This window comes from Nycticebus coucang, chromosome 21 (assembly GCF_027406575.1).
Source record: "Nycticebus coucang isolate mNycCou1 chromosome 21, mNycCou1.pri, whole genome shotgun sequence".
NCBI lineage: Eukaryota > Metazoa > Chordata > Mammalia > Primates > Lorisidae > Nycticebus > Nycticebus coucang.
The window spans coordinates 4,137,313-4,157,881 of NC_069800.1; the positions used below are offsets into that span (position 1 = coordinate 4,137,313).

The following is a 20,569-nucleotide window of genomic DNA, read 5'->3' on the forward strand; positions in this document are numbered from 1 at the left end:
ATAAACTTGGATTGGCTACTAATGGAAACATCTACAGTAGAGCAGGGTCTTTTGAAGTTCACAACCCATGGAGGTGTATATCCTATTAAGTGTCTAATACGTGTCACGGATTTACCAGGTGTCCCCAATTTCTGTTACCTCAGAGCAGAACCAGAGCACGAAGAGTAATGTTTTTAAACAATAAGGATCAGGGCAAAGGGAGTGTCTAACCTGTTAACACTTTCTTGAAAAAGATATAGAAAGCAAAATGCTTTAGTTCAATTGTTATTCAACTGCTAGTAGGGTGACACTTTTCACCAGGATTTGTTAAGCCAGAGCAATTTTGGCTTATCCTTATCCCAAATAATTCCCAAGTGAAAGTCTCAGGATTAAATCTCTCATAACCAATAACGTAAGTTAATTTCTACGGTCATTACACTTTTAAAGTAACCTAATGCACAGTCAGCTGTTCCTTTTAGAATCCTTAGGATGGAATTGTGGGGGCTCTTTGGAAAACCCCTGTACTGCCTCCTACTCTCAAAGCCATTGTTTCTGGACAAACTCAGTGATTTCAACTGTTACTGACCTAACTTTATAGGCTTGATTGAAAATTGGCTTGTTTTATGTACATGGGGCAAACACAATGGCTGCCTGGCTAGATATATTTCACTAAGTTAGTAATACTCTTATAAGCCCAGGGAAATTTGCCCTAACTTCAGTGGTTGGCCCTTTAAGTAAGGAAGGTGTGGGTGTTGGGGGGTGGCAATGAGGGAGCAGGAGCCAGCAGAGCTAGACTAAAATCTAGGGAGATGGCCGAATGTGTAGTTTGATTTTCTCGTTCTTAGGATTTCTTCTCCATAAATATATCAGCACTCTTGAGGATATGGTGTAATGAAAATCATGAGCTTTCCCATCAGACAGACTCAGATTTGAATTCTCTTCTCATCACTCACTTGGTTCTGTGAAGCTTTGGTCCTCCATTTCTAAAAGTATAATTAGAACATTAAATCTTTCAGTTTATGGAAAACAATTAACATAGTGCCTGGTGTACAATAAGGGTTCAAAAGTTTCATTTTGTTTCAGTACCTAACAAGCTGGTCTGCTCTATCTGTGGAATACTTTAGTCAGGAATTCTAAATTACAGTTATCTCCTAAGTCACATCCTACTTATTAAAACAGCCAGAGACCCATCACCCCTCTTAGCATGCCCACAAATGACAATACTAACCTGCCTGTAGCCTGCCTCCGAGGGTTTCTAATGAATAAAGTGAGATGCAGGCCGAGTCCTTCTTTGCTAAGAAGGCACATTTCTAAGAAGAACAGATAAGAGCAAATTAGTGTAAAGTCAAAACTCAATGGAAGGGAAAAATGAGAAGGTTACTGCTGGATGAGTGAGTGAGAACAAGAAGGACTTTAAGCAGGAAATTTGAGGGTGCAAAGAAGAGCGACCAGTCACAATGGTGGACTGAAGTGTTTGAAGTGTTACATGCTGAGGGAGGGTATGTGCAAGAGAGGTAAGTGAGGACAGTCCTTTGTGATCCTTCCCATTTCTCAGGTTTATCTCAGATATGTGGGACCAGAAGGGAAAATTAAAACCAAACAGCCAATAACTTAGCTATACAAACTTCAAAAACAGACTATTTTGAGGTTGCTGTGAACTATGATGATGCCACAGCACTCCATGCAGAGGCAACAGACTGAGACTCTGTCTCAAAAAAAAAGTATTATATATTATAATATAAGCAAATAATATATAATATAAGCAAAATGTCACCTAAGCCATTATCGGATTCACATTGCTTGTTACTTTCCCAACATGGGACTGAATCTTAGCTGCTTCCATGGCTGAGGTTAAAGTTTCTGGCAGAATTTGATCAATGTTTCCCAAGCAAGTAATCAAAATAATTAAAAAGCAATGAATATAATTCTTGCCTAATCAATCGGCAAATTGCTAATAGCTGCTGTTGGTAATGTGGGGAGCAACAGACTGTCACCTAGTGATGGTGGCAGTGCGATAAGATGGTCTTCTGCAGAAGGTAATCTGGCAAAATGTGTTCAGTTTCTTTTCTTTTCTCTCTTCATTTTTTTTTTTTAGACAGAGTTGAATTTTGCTCTGTCACCCCAGCTAGAGTACAGGGGAGTCATCATAGCTCACAGCAACCTTAAACATTTGGGCTCAAGTGATTCTTCTCCTCCAGCCTCCACCTTCCACGTGCCATCATGCCTGGCTAATTCTCCTATTTTCAGTAGAAATGAATGTCACACTTGGCTCAGGCTGGTCTTGAACTCACAAGTTCAAGCAATCCTCCCACCTCAACCTCCCAGAGTGTTAGGATTACAGATATGAGCCATCACACCTGGCCTAGTTAGTTTCTTAACATGTTTTTTTTTTTCCCCTAATGAAAGTACACAAAAATGTCCATCACAGTGTTCTTAATGACATTGAAACCTTGGAAGCTATGTAAATGATTAATAGAGAACTGATCAAATAAATTATAGTACAGCCAGTAAAGATACCCATGATGTGTTAAGTTTAATAAAAGAAGGATTACAAAATATCACATGTAACATTACTACAGTTTCTGTACATATATATGTATTTCACACTATTTTAAATTGCACATGAACTTTATGGCCACCTTGTGTGTGTACATATATGTATATACACTATACACATAAATGAAAAAAATTTAGCAAAATATGGTGGGAGAATTAAAAGTAATTTTTCATTTTTTTCTTTATGCCTTACAAATTAATAATTGTCTTTTATACTCATTTCTTTTTAGTGGATACACACTTCCTTAGAGTGTGCTTTTTACTGCTATCAGTTTTCATTCAGGTTTTAATTTAGGGTGTGGGCTGGGGAGAGAGAAATGAGCCAATTCTTAGGTTCTTTGGGCAATTTTCAGTCTAGGCAAAAGAAAACAACTCTGAACTCCCTCCCACAGTCTGCTCCTTAAAATCACCATGAATATTTGAATTCATGTCTTCCTTGACAAAAAGATTCATATAAAATTTCTTGAAATAGCCAATTTTCCTTGCACATAAAATTTTCCTTGACTAAGAAAAGTTGCATTTCATCTCAGTAGTTCATTTACTGCATATATTTGGGTCGTTCGACATAAATAGCCTAGACTGTATAATAAAAAAATGATCAGAGAAGGGTAGAATTGATCAACTCATCTACTGTGCAAATATATTTTCCACCCCTATTATACACTGGGCACTAGGGCCCTGGAGATACAAAGGCAAAAGACCACAGCCCTTCTAGGGAAGACCTTACACTTGCTGGGAGAAGATTATAATACAGAGCCTGTGTACAAGATGAAATGGTTGGGGAAAGAGTGCCCAATTTCTTAAGAGGGTTGGGGGTCAGAATAACTTTCATAGAGTACGTGACACTGGGCTGGCACTTGAAGGCTATGTTGGAATTTGCTATAAATAGGGTTTCTCGGAAGTAAGTTTTCTTTCACCTGAAAGAAGTGAAAGATAAGCTTTCCTTGAGAGCAGCTAGAAGGTCAAGGTGGCAAATTAACCTCTTGAAGAGATACCTGCTAATGAAAAGAGTTAGAGGAGACATTTCCACCTTTTCCTAGGGCCACTTCCTCCCAGGTAACTTCAGTGCTGTTAGTAACAGGGGCATCTGATGTTGGTGCTGAGGCCTTCATTGTCCTTTATAGAAATAAGATGCTTTTGGCAGGAACTTGCACAGTGATACTGAGTGTGTTAGTGTCAAGAGGACATATGATAGAATTTTCAAGCCCCATAAGAAGGGGCTATGGTATGAGGGCACTGGAAGGGCAGGAACTGTCATGTGAAGTCTGAGATAGTTTAATTTGGTGGGACCTGGTATCAGCATTTTAGAGCAGGAAAGCTTAGAAAACAACTGGTCCTCATTTTACAGGTTAAAAAAATTAAAAGTTACTGAGATTGCCAACGTCTTAGCAGCGGCCTTCTTCGTGAATAATTATGGAGTGGAATCTTCTGTGTAAAGGTCCTCTAGTACATCTCCATAGACCTTCACAGGGGTGGGAGGTGGGCCTCACTCTGCTCACGTGACAGCAGAGGTGCTGCTCAGTTTCCTAGCTTCCAGCTCCTGTGTTTCTTCTGTTTAGATAGTCAAAGGTCAAAAACTGACTAAGAACAGATGAGTTCTTTCCTTTTGCATCATTTTTCAACTTTTCAAAGGGCTTATAATAAACCATCATTTTCCATTATTTATTTAAAGGATTTGTTTTACAGAATTTGTAGTTCTTGGGAACCCCCCTGTTGTACTTATGAAGTACACAATCTGATTCTTACTCATCTCTCAACATCCAAGGAATCCTAGTATTAATATTCATGGTTTAAATCACCCAAAACAGAATAAGAAGGCTGAATTAGCCAGTAATGTTTGTAACTTTCCATAAATATCTTACATGTATAGAGTCAGGAAATAACTTCTCCCTGAGATAGAGAAAATGATAGAAAAATTTATGAAAGAAAAGAACTTCTGCCCTTACTCTCACAGGGACTGTGCCTGCAGAAGGGTATCCTAGGCTGGCCCCTAAGATGACCACAGCACGTCAGTTTGACTTTGTGTAACCATATGATGCAGGAGAATGCAAAGTGGTAGGCTTAGCATCATTTAATAAATATGTATAATGGTTAGAGAAATTAGAAGTTCAACTAAAGGCCTCAATCTTCAACAAGAAGTGTCATATTTAAATAAGAAAAGCAATATGAAAATATCTCTTTACTCCAACTGAAGCTTAATCAGGTTTCAGAAGTAGGCTATCATTGTGAATATTGATTTGGCCTAAAAATAAGAGAACAGCTTAGAAAAGAGCTGTATATTTTTTATGACATTTCCTAGTGAGAGAGGATATATGTATATTGAAAAAAAGATGGAAAGGAAAGGAAAGAGGGAGAGAAGAAAAAGAGAGGGGGAGACGGAGAGAGGAAGGGGAGAAAGAGGAGCAAATGAATGAATTAAAGAATGAATGAGAGAATGTATATCAGTTCTGGAAACAAGTATTAATTTCTTTTAATAAATAAACTTTGTTTTCTAACCAGCATTTCATTTGAAATAAATGACAAAACAATGGACATTTTCTTTTTTTTTTTTTATTAAATCATAGCTGTGTACATTAGTGTGATCATGGGGCACCATACACTTGGTTCACAGATCGTTTGACACATTTTCATCACACTAGTTAACATAGCTTTCGTAGCATTTTCTGCAGTCCCAGAATTCTAAGGGCTTACAAAAATTTATAGGTATCCTTGTATAGAGGAGGTTTTGCACAGATCTTCATATGGATCCACTGTTCTGCTGGCCTCCAACTCTGAGTCCCTGTGGGACGCTACTTCCCAGAGTACATACAGTTCCTATGTTCCTTGCTAATTGTCCTCACTAGATAAACCTAGATGCTGAATTCTAATTGCCCAATGCCCAGGTTCACAAAGCTCACTCTATCATGACAGGTGCAGATTTTCCTGAATACAGCTTTTATAATGGTCCACATTATAGTTTTTTTTTTCATATTAGCATTTTGAAAAGTATTATTCAAAAAGTGAATACACCCAGAGCCAACATGAGGAAAGCCTATTGACATTTGTTTAATCAAATATTTATTTAGTATTCCCGCAATAATAAATTTCCCCTTTACGTAACCACTTTTTAAACTTTATAATATTTTGTTAAATGTGTACCTCATGGGCAAGAGGATATCTTAAGAGAGAGACAGATGTTAGCATTCATTAGACCATTCCTCAATCATTAATGTTCTCCACGTTTCTTTCTTGTGTCAGGGAACGGTGCCCAAAATGCTGATGTCAAGATAAAGGATATAGTCTTACCCTCAAGGAGCTTATAGAATAGCTAGATGACTGGGTTCTTAGGTGGATTTGTCCACTAAAGAGAGTAGACTTCATAATGCCAAACTCTCCTATTTCATGGGCTACCCCTTCTGAAATCTGATGTTTATTTTTCTGTAGAGCAATTCTTTCAACGTGTCCTATTGTCTTGGTAATAATAAACATTCAAAAAAAAAAAAAAACACTATTTATCACCTCCCATCCCTGAGTAGTATGTGGACATTGTGGTCTATAAAATGCCCCCCAATAATCCCCTTTCCTTGTGTGCATGTCCTTATGTAAGTAACCTCTTCCTCTTGAGTATGGACTAGACCAAGTGACTTACTCCTAACCAATAAAATATGGCACAGAAGGGCTCAGTGCCCATAGCACAGTGGTTACAGAGCCATCCACATACACCAAGAGTGGCAGGTTTGAACCCAGCCCTGGCCAGCTAACCAACAATGACAACTTCAACAACAAAAAGTAGTTGGGCGTTGTGGCAGGTGCCTGTAGTCCCAGCTAGTTGGGAGGCTGAGGCAAGAGAATCACTTAAGCCCAAGAATTTGAGGTTGCTATTACCTGTGACACCACAGCACTCTACGCAGGGTGACAGAGTGAGACTCTGTCTCAAAATAAATAAATAAATAAATAAATAAATAAATAAATAAATAAAAAAAATATGGCACAGAAGATAAGATGTCATTTCCATGATTAGGTTAGAAAAGATGGTGACTTCTGTCTCTATTGCCTTCTTGGTGAAGCCAAAGGCCATGTTGGAGAAGCCCAGCTGGCAAGAAACTGAGGATGTCTTCTAGACAATAGTGATCTTGGACCGAGCCCTTCAGTCCAACATTTCATGAAGAACTGAATCCTACCAACAACTGCATGAGCTTGGAAGCAGATTCTTCCCCAGTCTGGTCTTCTTATGAGACCTGAGCTTTGGCTAACTTCTTGATTACAGCCATATAAAACACTTATAAAAAGGACCCAGTAAAGCTGAGCCCAGATTTCTAACTCACAAAATATAAGAAAATACATGTACCTTATTTTAAACTATTAAGTTTTGGGGTAGTTTGTCATATAGGTAACGAATACAGAAATCATCCCATTTCTTAAGGAGTGGACAACAGAACTGGGACCTGACCACTAATTGTAGCACAATGTTAAAGGTCGTGCTCTCAGTAACTGCACAGAGATTGCTCAATCTGTGTTTCTAGCTGTTTTTTGTTGTTGTTGTTGTTGTTGTTGTTGTTTGTTTGTTTGCTTGTTTTTTAATATAGGGTCTTGCTGTGTTACCCAGTCTGGTGTTGAACTCCTGGCTTCAGGTGATCTTACAGCCTCAGCTTCTCAAAGAACTGGAATTATAGCTTGATGTAGTATTTATTTATTTATTTATTTATTTATTTATTTATTTCACCCTGAGGAGAGTGCCATAGCATCATAGCTCACAGCAACCTCTAACTCTTGGGCTCCATCAATTCTCTTGCCTTAGCCTCCTGGGTAGCTGGGACTGCAGGCACCTGCCACAACTCCTGGCTATTTTTAGAGGCGGGGTCTTGCTCTGGCTCAGGCTGGTCTGGAACCTGTGAGGTCAGGCAATCCACCCGCCTGGGCCTCCCAGAGTGCTAGGATTACAGGCATGAGCCACCATGCCTAGTGCTGATGTTCTCTCAAATTATCTTGATTTCTGCTCCTGTAGATTTTCCAGCTGGAAAGTCTCTTGAGCAACTCCATCCCTTTAGTTTTCACCCCACATCCCACCTGAAAGAAATAGTAATGCATATTATAATTGTCCACTAAGACTACATGTTCCTTGAAGGTAGAAGAGTATTTTATACTTGGGCTTAGGGAATGCCCTTTCTGATGGGAGAAAGCTCGCTAAACAGTGAATGATGGACTATATTCTCAGATTCAAAAGACAGCAGAAGACCCAGGAAAGACCTCTGAGAATTCTGGATGTTCATGGATGGGGAGGAGCTGCCAAGCAGTCTTTTATGAGGCTTTAATGCACAACTCACGAGACAATCGTAAGAAACTTGAGAAGAATCCTACAGAATCATGGTGATACTGTGTAAAACTTCCTCCAGCAGCTTTTCAGAATCGCTACAGCAACAAGTTTGAGCATTGTTTTCACTGATTTTTACTGATTATAGCAGATGTTCCCTGTGCTGTGCTATATAACCCAGTGATTTTCAACCCGTGTGCCATGACACATTTGTGTGCCAGGAGAGGATCATAGGTGTGCCAAGGAGATTTTTAAAATCATAATTAAATTATTTTTGAAAGATTTTTATAGCAAAGTAACTATATTCTTTTTTTTTTAACTCTTTTTTTTTTTTGATCAACTTAATTTAACTGTGCTGGGAGATAAAAAAAAGTTGAAAGACACTGCTATAATCTCTGGGTACTCACCATCCCAGTAAATACTAGGGCACCCTACTGCAAACACCCACAAATTTCCACTGGACAGCTTCACCCTGAAGTGCAAGTGCAGCTCTCAGCCAATGACCATGGGAATGGGAGGAAAAACCCCTAAGCTTCCTCGCCTTCCTTGTGTGGGATGACTCTAAGATGAATTCTAGCTGTCATCTGTAGTTCCCTTGGTAGCACTGAACCCTGTGTGCTCATGGAGTAATCCGTTCAATAACATTTCCTTAGGTCAATTCCAAACAAAACTTCTGGGACTCAAATCCTCATCTTGAAGTTGGCTCATGGGGAAACAACCTAAGATGCTTGTTAACAGACAGACAAATGTAGAAGACTGAAGCTGCAGTCTTGTTGACTTAGTCCTGCTGAAACTGCCTTGTTTAAGCACTGCAGAGAAGAACGAGACTTGACCTGGCTGTGTGGGATCCAATGGAGAAGGCTGGGAGAGGGCGGGACCTGTAAAGTTTGCTCAAGGTGCTGAGGTGAACTGAAGGCTCAGACCTGGCTGCCAGCACAGAGAGAAAATTAGGCTCCAGGGAAGTAGCCAAAGGGTGTAACAGGCGCTCCTAGTTTATATAAGCAGTTGGCCTGGGATCAGGTTTGTAGGACTCTGGGCCTGTATTTGACAGGAGTGCACAGTGATGGGTGAATTCAGGTTATAGTTGGATATCCAGGCAACCAGGCAGTGATAGGGAACATTGTCAGCTGGGCACTACACTTGGGCATCAGTCAGGGTCAGAGGGAGCTGTCTGTTCTCTGATGATAAGCTGCTAGTACAAAGCAGGCCCCAGTCCTTAAGGAGACTCTGGTCTGAACAGAAACAACACATGTACTTGGGAAAATGGAACAAAAGACAGCTGAATCTAAGACCAAGCTGGAGTGATCTTCAGGTTGTCATATCATGTGTTCCTGCTAGGGACTTAGCCCTGCATCTAGGGTGGTGAGTGGAAAGGTTCAAATACTTTCTGCCTAAGGTCTGATTGGCTCTACTAGAGAGAGGATGAGCTCACGGGTGAAGATGAGGATCAGATTGCCTAAGAATGAGGAGAAGAAAGCTGGAGAAGCAGTAGACTAGAAAGGGCTTGAAGCCAGAAGTCAGTGCTGAGGCACAAAGTCTGTCAAGACCCACAGATCTGGGGCAATGGTGATCTCTGGGCCAGGGGGTTATGCACAGCACAGTACCCCTGGTGAAACTCAGGTAGGCACTAACCAGTTAAGATGGACACTAGCCAGTACGTCCACATCTGCTGAGTGTCAGCCCTGGCACCAGGGGACTGCCAAATAGTACTGACAGTATGTAGCTTTTGGCACCCTGGGTAGTAAATTAATACACAGAACTTGCTAAATGTTCTATTTCCAAGACTCAGACACATCAGGCTAAATTTGTATTAGGCCTGTTAGAAATTAGGGAAAGTTATAAAAACCACAGGAGTTTTCTGGGAAATGTAGCTATTTAATGACAGCATTTACGGATGCTTGTATCAAATATCTTTAAACTGACATTGAAATCTAGAGGAAGAAAATGTCAAGCTGTACTTTTCTCAAAAGAAAACCGCTGTCCTTATCTTTGTGTTGACAGACAATTTTTTTTTGATGATGCAGACTTCCCCATAATTTTTAGAATATTGATGAATAAAATGGTGACTAACAGCTATTATTCAACACAAAGCTTGGTTTCCTTTAGCAAAGCTAGAGGTTGACTTGTCATCCCACAAACCTCACCTCTGCCAAGGAAGGTCCAGAGAAGTCCTAAGAGATGGCTATGCTCTTGCTTTGGCCTCTGGACCTCCTAAGCTGTCCTGCTCTTGAATAGCAAAATATGAGTCACTTCTGCTACCACAATTGGCTCCAAGGGCCCCGGTACCAATGGGAAGTACACGTGTTTATTTTTAAGTAAATTACTTTATTCCTGGTTTAATCAAAAAGCTTTTTATAAGGTTTGGCTTTAAAATATATGCAGATATGGGGGCAGGGCACTGTGGCTCACACATGTAATCCTAGCACTTTGGGAAGCAAAGGCGAGTTCATTGCTTCAGCTCATGAGTTCAAGACCAGCCTGAGCAAGAGCAAGACCCCATTTCTAAAATTAAAAAAAAATATTATATATATTTATAAAAATGCATATATAAATATAAATATACATTTATATATTTAAATATATAAATATATATTTTTAAATATATAAATATATATATATATTTTTTTTTTTTTCTTGTGGCAGCTGCTTGTAGTTCCAGCTACTCGGGAAGTTGAGGCAGGGGAATCACTTGAGCCCAAGAGTCTGAGGTTGCTGTGAGCTAGACACCACAGCACTCAACTGAGGGTGACAAAGTGAGACTCTGTCCTAAAATAAATGAATAAATAAAATTATATGCAGATATCATAATCACTGAAGAATTTGGCAAAGATTCTTTTTTTCTATTTCTAATAATTTTTTTGGTAAAGATTTGTTTTATTTCTACTGGGGAAGAGAGAAAGATAAATAGAACTATTATCCAATTTGCTCTTCACTGTATACATATATACACCAAAAATACTCCAACAAAGAAAAAAACAAAAAAAACCAAGAATCAAAACCAAACACACCCTCAAACTGAACTAATACTTCATGTTTTGACAAAAAGAACAGATCCTGGGAGGAAGTGCAAAATGCAAAATCAAATGACCAAAAAAATGCTTAACAAACAGCATTATTTTTTGTTTGTTTTGTTTTTTGAGACAGAGTCTCACTGTGTTGCCCTCGGTAGAGTACCATGGCATCACAGTTCACCGCAACCTCAAACTCTTGGGCTTAAGTGATTCTCTTGCCTCAGCCTCCCAAGTAGCTGGGACTACAGGTACAACACCCGGCTATATTTTTTGCTGTTGTTGTTGCAGTTGTCATTGTTGTTTTAGCAGGCTCAGGCTGGTTTTGAACCCGCCAACCTGGGTGTATGTGGCCACCGCCCAAACAACGTTAGTAATATACAAAATATTTATATTACTGAACTAGTGACAGGTGATGTTCTCCATGTCTGTAAAACTTTGGAATCACATAGCTGATTTGTTAAATCTAGTCCATGAGAGCTTCCAAAAACTGGAAAAATTTTTAGTTAGCTTCATACTTTGATGCCTCATCAAAGTTTTCTACAAAATCTGGAATATCATCATCCTCCCCATCAATGTCTCCCAGGTTTGCTGCTTTGCTATCCAAGACTTGCGGTGGGAACCGCGCAGCTAACTTCTGAAGGCTTGTTAAGCTGTCAGCACCAAGCTGACTTAATATTTTGGGAAGATTTCTGTGATTGGTTTAGCTTCTCCATGACCGATAATTACCAAGGTGTTAGCAGAGAGGGAAGCTTGGACTTTGGGATTGTTGAAATGAATAGCTGTCCCATCAGCTTTAATCATGTTCACAACGTGATCATACCCCTTCCATACCCGCTATATTGTTCACAGCCAGTTTTTAACGAGAACTCTGAAGCTTTTTGTCATCAACTGTAGCTGCTCTATGTACCACCTTCTTCTTTCTGTAAGCTGTACCCTTGCCCCCTATCCAGACCTGAGCCTGAAGTTTGACTAACTTTTCTTGATTCATGCTGTTGGTAAATCTGAAGCAGGGAGGGTCCTCCAATAGCCAGCACGTGGCAAGAGCAAGATCTGTTTCTAGACTTTAACACAGATACAGCCTTGCTTAAGTGAAAACCAATTCTAGGAACATGTGGATCAGCACAAAGGATATGGTTCAATACAGCAACCTGATCTGGTAAAGAAGCCCTACTGAGCAGTGCCTTCACTGGAAAATGAACCACCTGAGGACTGTTATCTCATTATTGAGAGTTTAAGTCATTAGCCTATAGAAGAAAACACATTTTAGTGCAGAAATTCAGCTGTGAGTTTGTGTTTATACCTTGGTTTTTTAGCACCTGCTTAACTAATTAAAAAAAAAAAAAGAATAAAACACGCAGTCTTTAGTAGACAGCCCCCACAATGTGAACAAGGTCAGATTTCAATTCTTCATTTGCACTGATCGAGGCTGTCAGACACCTTAACTTAGAGCCCGAATCCAGTGGCCAACAGGAGAGAAAGAAGCAGAGATGAAAGAAAACTCTTCAAAAATTCTGTTTAGAAAATCTCCTCTTTCTGAGAGGTTGTGTGCTTTGCATGTTTAAAGAAGCTATCTTTTGAGAGGTGCTATGATTTGAATGTGCCCTTCTAGAATTCACTTTGAACTTAATCCATTTGTGACAGTATTAAGGGTGAGGCCTTTGGGATGTGATTAAGTCATGAGGGCTTTCCTCTAAACACAGACTAGTGTTTACAAAGGCCGAGAGGGCACTAGCAGAGGCCCTTTTGCCTTCTGTCCATTCTGTCATGTGAGCACACAGCATTCATTCATGCCGTCCAGAGGATGCAGTAACAAGGCGCTCTCTTGGAAGAGAAGATCAGGCCCAGACTAGACACCGTACACACTGGGGCCTTGCTGTCAGAGTTCCCTGCAACAAGAACTGACAAGAAGTCAATTTCTATTGTTTATGAAGTACGAAGTCTGCTATTTTGTCATGACAGTAAAAACAAACTGAGTTAGGGGGATATTTTCAGACCCTGAAAACTTGACCAATCCTATCTCCAATCTGACTTTTTCTTCAAAGTATTTTCTCCTTCTCTCAATGTAATTTTTCTCAGGCAGAGAGTTGTATGTTGTGTTGATGCTATCGGGGTCTATTTCCGAAACTAACAGTATCTTATGGTGTCTGCAGGTGAGATGGGCTGTGACAGTGGGCACTCTCGGAGTGACATCGTCCAGGTTCATGCGGGCATCAGTCGTGGTTTCTGCGTATCATTATTGTAAATAGAAATTGAGGCCAGGCATGCTGGCTCACACTTAGCTCTGTGAGAGGCCATGGGGGGAGTATTGCTTGAGACCAGGAGTTCAAGACCAGTCTGGGCTGAATAGTGAGACCCTGTCTCTACAAAAATAAACTAAAGAAAAAAGACATTGAAGCTCAAACCCCATTCCATTTTCTACAACTGCAGTTGTACCTTTAGGCCTTGAGGTTCTCCTCCTGCTCTCCTGGAGCTCTGAGGATCTGTTGTCAGAGGACAAGGAGAAGGCCAGTCACGGTCTTTCATAGCAGCAGCAAGAGCTTAAATACACCTCTTTCATTTTTTGCAATATGCTTTTTGTGTGTTTTTAGGAAAAGGAATCTAATATTTGGATAAAATTCAGGTCTATTTTGTTCCCAATTTCCAGTTGTCTACCTACAAACAATCCCTGATAATATCCTTTAGTACGTGATTCACTTTTCTATGTATGTGTGTATCCATCATCATTATGTATGGTCCTTTTATTTATTTATTTATTTTTACTGTTAAATCATAGCCGTGTACATTAGTGCAATCAAGGGGTACAATATGCTGGTTTCATATACAATCTGAAATATTCGCATCAAACTGTTCAACATATCCTTCATGGCATTTTCTTAGTTATTGTATGTAGACATTTGTATTCTGCCTTTAGTAAGTTTCACCTGTACCCATTCTAAGATGCACCATAGGTGTGGCCCCACCCATTACTCTCCCTCCACCCTAACCTCCCCCCTCCCTTCCGCTTCCTTGGCTCTTTCCCCATAGTCTTGTGCTATAGTTGGGTTATAGCCTTCATGTGAAAGCTATAAATTAGCTTCATAGTAGGGCTGAGTACATTGGATACTTTTTCTTCCATTTCTGAGATACTTTGCTAAGAAGAATATGCTCCAGCTCCATCATGTAAACATGAAAGAGGTAAAGTCTCCATCTTTCTTTAAGGCTGCATAATATTCCATGGTATACATGTACCACAATTTGTTAGTCCATTCGTGGGTCGAAGGGCACTTGGGCTTCTTCCATGACTTAGCAATTATAAATTGGGCTGCAATAAACATTCTGGTACAGATGTCTTTGTTATATTGTGATTTTTGGTCTTCTGGGTATAAACCTAGTAAAGGAATTATAGGATTGAATGGCAGGTCTATTTTTAGATCTCTAAGTATTCTCCAAACATCCTTCCAGAGGGAGTATATTAGTGTGCATTCCCACCAGCAGTGTAGAAGTGTGCCCTTTTTTCCACATCCATGCCAACATCTCTGGTTTGGGGAATTTTGTTATGTGGGCTACTCTTACTGGGGTTAGGTGATATCTCAAAATAGTTTTGATTTGCATTTCTCTGATGATTAAGGATGATGACCTTTTTTTCCTGTGTTTGTAGATCACACATCTGTCTTCTTTAGAAAATTTTCTCTTCAAGTCCCTTGCCCACCCTGAGATGAATTTTCTCTTCAAGTCCCTTGGCCACCACTTGTTCTTTTCTTGCTAATACGTCTGAGTTCTCTGTGGATTCTTGTTATTAGACCTTTTTCAGAGGTATAACCTGCAAATATTTTCTCCCATTCTGAGGGTTATCTGCTTGCTCTACTTACTATGTTCTTGGCTGTGCAGAAGCTTTTTAGTTTGATCAGGTCCCAGTAGTATATTTTTGAGACTGTTTCAATTGTCTGGGGAGTCCTCCTCATAAAATATTCACCCAGGCCAATTCCTTCAAGAGTTTTCCCTGCACTTAATATCTTAAGTTTATATCTTAACTTAATATCTTAAGTTTAAATATTTTATCCAGTGAGAGTCTGTCTTAGTTAATGGTGAAAGGAGTGGGTCCAGTTTCAATCTTCTACAGATCGCCAGCCAGTTCACCCAGCATCATTTGTTAAATAGGGAGTCTTTTCCCCACTTAATGTTTTTAATTGGTTTGTCAAAGATCAAATAACGGTAAGTTACGGGATTCATCTCTTGGTTCTCTATTCTTTTCCAGACATCTACTTCTCTGTTTTTGTGCCAGTACCATGCTGTTTTGATCACCATCGATTTATAGTACTGTCTCAGGTCTGGTAGCATGATTCCTCCTGCTTTGTTTTTATTGCTGAATAATGTTTTGGCTATTCGAGGTTTTTCCTGATTCCATATAAAACGAAGTATTATTTTTTCAAGATCTTTAAAGTATGACAATGGAGCTTTATTAGGAATTGCATTAAAATTATATATTGCTTTGGGTAGTATAGACAATTTAACAATGTTGATTCTTCCCAGCCATGAGCATGGTATGTTTTTCCATTTGTTAACATCTTCAGCCATTTCCTTTCTTAAAGTTTCTTATTTTTTTTTTTGTAGAGAGAGAGTTTCACTTCATTGCCCTCGGTAGAGTGCCGTGGCATCACACAGCTCACAGCAACCTCCCACTCCTGGGCTTAGGCGATTCTCCTGACTCAGCCTCCCGAGTAGCTGGGACTACAGGTGCCTGCCACAATGCCCGGCTATTTTTTTGTTGCAGTTTGGCCAGGGCTGGGTTTGAACCCTCCACCCTCAGTATATGGGGCCGGTGCCCTGCTCACTGAGCCACAGGCACCGCCCACTTTCCTTAAACTTTCATAGTTCTCTTTGTAGAGATCTTTCACATCCTTTGTTAGGTATACTTCCAAATATTTCATCTCCTTTGGCACTTCTGTGAAAGGAATAGAGTCATTGACTGTTTTTTCAGTTGGTTATTGTTGATATATATATACTACAAATTTTTGGGTGTTGATTTTGTAGCCTGAGACATTGCTGTATTCCTTGATCACTTCTAAAAGTTTTGTAGTTGAATCCCTAGTGTTTTCCAGATATATGATCATATCATCTGCGAAGAGTGAAAGTTTGATCTCTTCTGACCCTATGTGGACACCCTTGATCGCCTTTTCTTCCCTAATTGCAATGGCTAAAACTTCCATTACAATGATAAAGAGCAATGGAGACAATGGGCAACCATGCCTGGTTTCTGATCTAAGTGCAAATGATTTCAATATAACTCCATTTAGTACGATATTGGCTGTGGGTTTGCCATAGATAGCCTCTATTCGTTCAAGAAATGTCCCTTCTATACCAATTTTCTTAAGTGTTCTGATCATGAAGGGATGCTGGATATTATCAAAAGCTTTTTCTGCATCAATTGAAAGAATCATATGGTTGTTATTTTTTACTTTGTTTATGTGATGAATTACATTTATAGATTTACATATATTTAACCAGCCTTGAGACCCTGGGATAAATCACACTTGGTCGTGGTGTATAATTTTTTTGATGTGTTGTTGGATTCTGTTTGTTAGGATCTTATTGAGTATTTTGGCATCAATATTCATTAGTGATACTGGTCTATAATTTTCTTTTTTTGTTGGGTCTTTCCCCAGGTTGGGGAACAAGTTGATGTTCGCTTCGTAGAATGTGTTGGGTAATATTCCTTCATTTTCTATATTTTGGAAGAGGTTTAGTAATATAGGTACTAGTTCTTATTTAAAGGTTTGGTAGAATTCTGATGTAAAGCCATCTGGTCCTGGGCTTTTCTTTTTAGGGAGATTTTGTATAGTTGATGCTATTTCAGAACTTGATATAGGCCTGTTCAACATTTCCACTTCGTTCTGACTAAGTCTTTGTAGGTGGCATACTTCCAGGTATTGGTCGATTTCTTTCAGATTTTCATATTTCTGAGAGTAGAGTTTCTTGTAGTATTCATTAAGGATTTTTTGAATTTCTGAGGGGGCTTTTGTCATTTCATTGTTACCATATCTGATTGATGAAATTAGAGATTTTACTCTTTTTTTTCCTGGTTAGGTTGGCCAAAGTTTTATCTATTTTATTGATCTTTTCATAAAACCAACTTTTGGATTTATTGATCTGTTGTATAATTCTTTTGTTTTCAATTTCATTTAATTCTGCTCTGATTTTGGTTATTTCTTTTCTTCTGCTAGGTTTGGGGTTGGAGTGTTCTTCCTTCTCCAGTTGCTTGCAATGTCCAATTAAGTTATTAACTTCCTCTCTTTCCGTTTTCTTGAGGAAGGCTTGCAGTGCTATAATTTCCCTCTTAGGACTGCCTTTGCACTAACCCAGAGGTTCTGGTAATTTGTGTCTTGATTGTTGTTTTGTTCCAAAAATTTGGTGATTTCCTTCTTAATCTAGTCTATAACCCATCTATCTTTCAGCATAAGGTTGTTTAGCTTCCATGTTTTTGTATGGGTATGCAGATTCCTGTTGTTATTGAGTTCAAATTTTATTCCATGGTGGACTGAGGGATGAAAGGAGTAATTTCTATTTGTTTAAATTTGCTGAGGTTAGATTTGTGGCCTAGGATGTGGTCTATTTTGGAGTATGTTCCGTGGGCTGATTAGAAGAATGTGTATTCAGTTTTGTTGGGATGAAATGTTCTGTAGATGTCTGTTAAGTCCAGATGTAGAGTGGTTAAGTTTAAATCTAAAATTTCATTGCTTATCTTCTTTTTGGAGGAGCTATCCAGCACTGCTAAAGTGGTGTTAAAATCTCCACCTACTATGGAACTGGAGGAAATCAAGTTGCTCATGTCTTTTAGATTTTCTCTTATAAATTGAGGTGTGTTCGTTTGGGTGCATAAATATTAATAATGAAATCTCATCATATTGGGTATTACCTTTAACAAATATGAAGTGTCCATCCTTATCCTTACTTATTTTGGTTGATTTAAAGCCTATTGTATCTGCAAATAGGATTGCCATGCCTACTTTTTTCTGCTTTCCATTTGCCTGGAGTATAGATGACCATCCCTTCACCTTGAATCTATATTTGTCTTTTATTTTATTTTATTTTTTTAAATCTTTCTCCATCTCCTTAAATTTACACTTGTGTGCGGCCACTGAGGCTAGGACTTCATGCATTTGAGAAGATTGCTACAACAGGAAGTGATGTATTGGAAAGAAATTTACAAATACACATGAGGGTGTGTGTGAGTTTCTTAGTATGGAAACCCATTCTGTCCCCAAATGGTTATGTGGAAACATCTGTTTCAAACCATTCTGAACTAAGAAGAATGTGCAGACCAACCATATGGTTCCTCATAGTCTTGACTTAAGAGATGGCATCTGGACAGGGGAGGAAACAGAAGTGCTCTTGGGATCACATCCTCTTCAAAACAAAACATAACAAAAGCCAACACGTCCTCAAGCTTTTGTGAAGGATTTCTTCATAACAGAAAAATTCTCCAAATTTCCCTGGAGGGCATCCCCTCATACATTTAAGTTCGGCTTGATCCACTCTTCTGGTCTTTTTCAAGCTGAAAATCTAGTTTCTAAGACCTTGCTTCTCCTAGTCTGATCCTCCCTATAGCCCAATGACTTCCTATATTGACCCATGAAATAGATCCAGCTATGTATTAAGTTATGCCAGAATAAATGACACAATCATGGAAAATAAATTTGTTAAACGGATGATGATTAGTTTTATGTAGATAAAAATGGCAACCAGAAAAGTTTTTGGTGAATTTTTTCAATTTTTCAGTTTTCTTTTTCTTTTTTTTTTTTTGGGGGGGGGAGATATAGATAAAATTAGAAAGTTGGTTCCTATAGGTTTAAGGAAGCTTCTTAAAACACCCTTGTGAAGCTACCATCTCAGTCAAAATGAAAAGAAAAGGATCATCAAAAGGCAAGAGTGAAGACTGGGAGAAATGGCAACTAAATGCAGTGTGGTGTCCAGGATGGATCCTGGAACAGAAGAAGTACATTAGTGGAAAAACTTGTGGACTACAAATAAACTCTAGGGTTTAGTGAATTGTAACACACTGATGTCAGTTTCTTAATTTTGAAAAATGTACCCAGCTCACTATATTTGTCTTTTAATGCAAGATGCGATTCTTGTATGCAGCAGATATCTGGCTTGAGTTTTTTTATCCAGTTATCCAACCTGCGCCTCTTTAGAGGACAGTTTAAACCATTCACATTAATTGAGAATATTCATAAGCCTTTCAAGAGTCCAGTGGACATTTTTAATCCTTTTGCGACTGTGAAAGTTGGAATTTGATCAAAATTTTCTGGGTGGGTTTGCTTTTGTGGTGGAGGATTATGTTGGTCTTTATGGAGGATAGGTCTGAGAATATCCTGGAGAGTTGGTTTAGTTATGGTAATTTCTTCAACATGTGAATGTCAGTGAAGTATTTGCTTTCTCCATCATAAATGCAACTCAGTTTAGCTGGGTACAGGATCCTGGATTGAAAGTTATTTTGTTTTAGGAGATTAAAAGTTGATGACCATCCTCTTCTAGCTTGAAAGGTTTCAGCAGAGAGATCTGCAGTTATTTAATATTCTTGCCCTTGTAGGTGATGGTTTTCTTTCATCTGGCTGCCTTCAGAATTTTCTCCTTCATAGTAACTTTAGTGAAATTGATTATGATGTGTCTGGGGGATATCTTATTTGGGTTGAGTCATGCTGGAGTACTGGAACTGTCTGCTATCTGAATTTCAGAATCTCTTGGCATGTCTCGAAAGTTCTCCCTCATAATCTCATGGAGAAGAGACTCTGTGCCTTTTGAAGCCACTTCCTCGGTTTTGGGGATGCCTATAAGACAAATATTAGTTTTCTTCCAATTATTCCAGAGCTCTCTGAGAGATTGATCTGTTTTTGCCCTCCACTTCTCGTCCTCTTTGAGAGTTTGGTAGCATTCAAAAGCTTTGTCTTCAATGTCAGAAATCCTTTCTTCTGCTTGCTCCATTCTGTTACTGAGGGATTCTACTGTGTTTCTCAGATCTTTGAGGGCTGTGACTTCTTGTCTCAATATGTCAAAATCTTTGGTCATTTGGTCTTTGAATTCGTTAAATTCTTGAGGTATCTTATGGTTTACTGCTTGGAATTCTAATTCAATTTTATTTGCTATCCAGATTCTGAATTCGATTTCTGACATCTCAGCTATTTGTTTGTGCATGGTGTCTTGTGCTGTGTCTGCCCCATTGATCCTTGGGGGAGTTGATCTACTCTGATTATTCATATTGCCAGAGTTTTTCTCTTGATTTCTCCTCATGATTGTTTTTCACCGTTCCCTCTGGCCATCCTTAGAGTTGGGGAGGTGTCTCTCCATGATTAGACCCCAGCGGGATCACTCTATTGTTGTTGGATCTTTGTAGGGAGTGACCCTGTATAGCTCCTCTAGTGCTGCCCCAGCCAGGGAGTTCTGGTTGTGGGAGCAGCTCCAGAGTGTGACACACCCAGATCAAGCAACAGGATGGGGGTGGTGTAAAATGGTTCTGGGGGTGCCTGGCCCCCAGTGACTTTGGCACAGAGAGCCCAAGTCTCCAGCAGTCTCTGGCCAGCAGAAGGACTCCACGCAGAGGGAGAGAGGGCTCCAGAGGGTACCGGGCTACCAGAGTTCCTGCCCAGATGAGCACACCGGTGTGGAGGCAGGGAGGGTACAGGAGGGAGGACGTGGGGTTGCAGAGCTCCCGCAGTTCCTGGTCAGGGCATGCAGAGGCCTGAAGGCACGGGTCATG

The 20,569-nt window shown here is 39.5% G+C and overlaps 1 pseudogene; it reads right to left on the reverse strand.

The window, feature by feature from the left end:
• Window positions 1-11,335: 11,335 nt before the first annotated feature.
• Window positions 11,336-11,853, reverse strand: LOC128574123 (transcription factor BTF3 homolog 4-like; annotated as a pseudogene).
• Window positions 11,854-20,569: the final 8,716 nt, after the last annotated feature.